Below are 3,868 nucleotides of genomic sequence, written 5' to 3' on the forward strand. Positions count from 1 at the left end.
GACACCTGAGAGTGCTGATAGTAACCCCTCTAAAAAGGCTTCTCCAACCACCTCTGTAGGGAATAAACCTGCAGAAACTAAGGTTGAAGAATACAAAGCCAAGATGCCTTATCCTCAGAAACTCCGCCAAGCGGAACAGGATAAGCAATTTGCCCACTTTGCAGACTATCTAAGGACTCTCTATATAAAGATTCCGTTTGCAGAGGCACTTGAGCAAATACCTTCTTATGCTAAGTTCATGAAAGAGATCTTAAGTCATAAGAAGGATTGGAGAGAAACTGAAAAGGTGTTTCTCACTAAAGAATGCAGTGCAGTCATTCTAAAAAGCTTACCAGAAAAGCTTCAAGATCCAGGAAGCTTTATGATACCATGCACATTAGAAGGTGCTTGTACCAAGATAGCCCTATGTGACCTTGGAGCAAGTATCAACCTAATACCTGCATCCACTATCAGAAAGCTTGGGTTGACTGAAGAAGTCAAACCAACCCGGATATGTCTCCAACTTGCTGATGGCTCCATTAAATATCCATCAGGCATAATTGAGGACATGATTGTCAAAGTTGGGCCATTTGCCTTTCCAACTGACTTTGTAGTGCTGGAAATGGAGGAGCACAAGAGTGCAACTCTTATCCTAGGAAGACCCTTCCTAGCGACTGAACGAACTCTCATTGATGTATAAAAAGGGAAAGTGACCCTGAGAGTCAATGAGGATGAGTTTAAGTTGAATGCTGTCAAAGCTATGCAGCATTCAGACACATCAAATGACTGAATGAACGCTGATATTATTGACTCCTTGGTGGAAGAGATCTATATGATTGAGAGTCTCGAATCAGAGTTAGAGGATATCTTTAAAGATGCTCAGCCTGACATGGAGGAACCAGAGGAAATAAAAGAACCTCTGAAAATTCCTCAGGAAGAGGATAAGCCTCCTAAACCCGAGCTCAAGCCACTACCACCATCCCTGAAGTATGCATTTCTGGGAGAAGGTGACACTTTTCCAGCGATCATAAGCTCTGCTTTAAATTCATAGGAAGAGGAAGCACTAATTCAAGTGCTAAGGACACACAAGACAGCTCTTGGGTGGTCCATAAGTGATCTTAAGGGCATTAGCCCAGCAAGATGCATGCACAAGATCCTCTTGGAAGATAATGCCAAGCCAGTGGTTCAACCATAGAGGCGGCTAAATCCAGCCATGAAGGAGGTTGTGCAGAAAGAGGTCACTAAATTACTAGAGGCTGGGATTATTTATCCAATTTCTGATAGCCCCTAGGTGAGCCCTGTCCAAGTTGTCCCCAAGAAGGGAGGCATGACAGTGGTTCATAATGAAAAGAATGAACTGGTTCCTACAAGAACAGTTACAGGGTGGCGTATGTATATTGACTACAGAAGGCTCAATACAGCCACCAGAAAGGATCATTTTCCTTTACCATTCATAGACCAATTGCTGGAAAGACTAGCGGGACATGATTATTACTGCTTTTTGGATGGCTATTCAGGCTATAAAATAAAATTGCAGTGGACCCTCAAGATCAAGAGAAAACAGCATTCACCTGTCCTTCTGGCGTGTTTGCTTACAGAAGAATGCCTTTTGGTCTGTGCAATGCACCTGCTACCTTTCAGAGGTGCATGCTCTCCATCTTCTCTGATATGGTAGAGAAGTTTCTGGAAGTCTTCATGGATGACTTCTCATTATTTGGAGACTCATTCAACTCCTGTCTTGATCATCTAGCCCTTGTCCTAAAAAGATGCCAAGAGACTAACCTGGTCTTAAACTGGGAGAAATATCACTTTATGGTGACTGAAGGAATTGTCCTTGGGCATAAAATTTCAAGCAAGGGAATAGAGGTGGATCAAACAAAGGTAGAGGTAATTGAAAATTTACCACCACCTGCCAATGTTAAGGCAATCAGAAGCTTTCTGGGACATGCAGGATTCTATAGGAGATTTATAAAGGATTTTTCTAAAATTGCAAAACCTCTGAGCAACCTACTAGCTGCTGGCACACCATTCATGTTTGACACACAGTGTCTGTAGGCATTTGAGACCCTGAAAGCTAAACTGGTCACAACACCAGTCATCTCTGCACCAGACTGGATACTACCATTCGAACTAATGTCTGTTGCAAGTGACCATGCCATTGGTGCAGTGTTGGGACAGAGGCATAACAAGCTTCTGCAGGTCATTTATTATGCTAGCCGTGTTCTAAATGACGCACAGAAGAATTATACAACCACAGAAAAAGAGTTACTTGCATTGGTTTATGCCATTGACAAGTTTAGATCCTATTTAGTAGGGTCAAAAGTGATTGTGTACACTAACTATGCTGCTCTTAAATACTTACTCACAAAGCAGGATTCAAAACCCAGGCTCATAAGGTGGGTGTTGCTTCTGCAAGAGTTTGATATAGAAATAAGAGACAGAAAAAGGACAAAAAATCAGGTAGCTGATCATCTATCCCGAATAGAACCAGTAGCAGGGGCGTCCCTCCCTTCTACTGAGATCTCTGGGACCTTTCCAGATGAGCAACTCTTTGCCATTCAGGAAGCTCCATGGTTTGCAGACATTGCAAATTATAAAGCTGTGAGGTTCATACCACAGGAGTACAGCAGAGCGCAAAGAAAAAAATTAATTTCAGATGCCAAGTACTACCTATAGGATGAGCCATATCTCCTTAGGAGATGTGCAGACAGAATAATCCGCAGATGTGTACCTAGAGAGGAAGCACAAAGAATCGTGTGGCATTGCCATGGATCACAGTATGGGGGACATTTCGGAGGTGAGCGAACAGCCACTAAGGTCCTCCAACGTGGATTCTACTAGCCTACTCTCTATAGGGATGCCCGAGAATTTGTGCGTAACTGTGACAGTTGCCAAAGAGCTGGTAACTTGCCTCATGGTTACGCCATGCCTCAACAAGGGATCTTAGATTGAATTGTTTGATGTATGGGTGGTGGACGAAATTGTGATCAGCAATAATTCCAGGCACTGTTAGAGAAGCTTTTTCTTTCCACAACTCCGTTCAACTTTACCAGCAAGTGTATTGGGTCATCCAAGTAATACCTTACGTGAGTAAGGGTCGATCCCACAGAGATTGTTGGTATGAAGCAAGCTATGGTCACCTTGTAAATCTCAGTTAGGCAGATTAAATTGGTTTATGATGAATTCAAAAATTAATAATAAATAGAAAATAAAAAGGGATAGAAATACTTATGTAAAGCAATAGTGGGAATTTCAGATAAGTGTGTGAAGATGCTGTGCTCCTCTCGTATCTCTATTTTCTTATTACATTCATCCAATCCTTCCTACTCCTTTCCATGGCAAGCTGTATATAGGGCATCACTGTTGTCAATGGCTACATCCCATCCTCTCAGTGAAAACGTTCTTATGCTCTGTCACAGCACGGCTAATCATCTGTCGGTTCTCAATCATGTTAGAATAGAATCCCTTGATTCTTTTGCGCTTGTCATCACGCCCAGCCTTCAGGAGTTTGAAACTCGTCACAGTCATTCAATCCCAGAATCCTACTCAGAATACCATAGACAAGGTTTAGACTTTTCGGATCCTCATGAATGCCGCCATCTATCTAGCTTATACCACGAAGATTCTGTTGGGGAATCTAAGAGATATGCGCCCGGCCTAGAGTAGAACGGAAGTGGTTGTCAGTCACGCGCGTTCATAGGTGAGAATGATGATGAGTGTCACGGATCATCACATTCATCAAAGTTAAGTATAACGTATATCTTGGAATAAGGATAGAAGAGAATTGAATAGAAGATAATAGTAATTATATTGAAACTTGAGATACAGCAGAGCTCCACACCTTTAATCTATGGTGTGTAGAAACTCCACTGTTGAAAATACATAAGTG

Source organism: Arachis hypogaea, chromosome 3, assembly GCF_003086295.3.
Source record: "Arachis hypogaea cultivar Tifrunner chromosome 3, arahy.Tifrunner.gnm2.J5K5, whole genome shotgun sequence".
Taxonomy (NCBI): domain Eukaryota; kingdom Viridiplantae; phylum Streptophyta; class Magnoliopsida; order Fabales; family Fabaceae; genus Arachis; species Arachis hypogaea.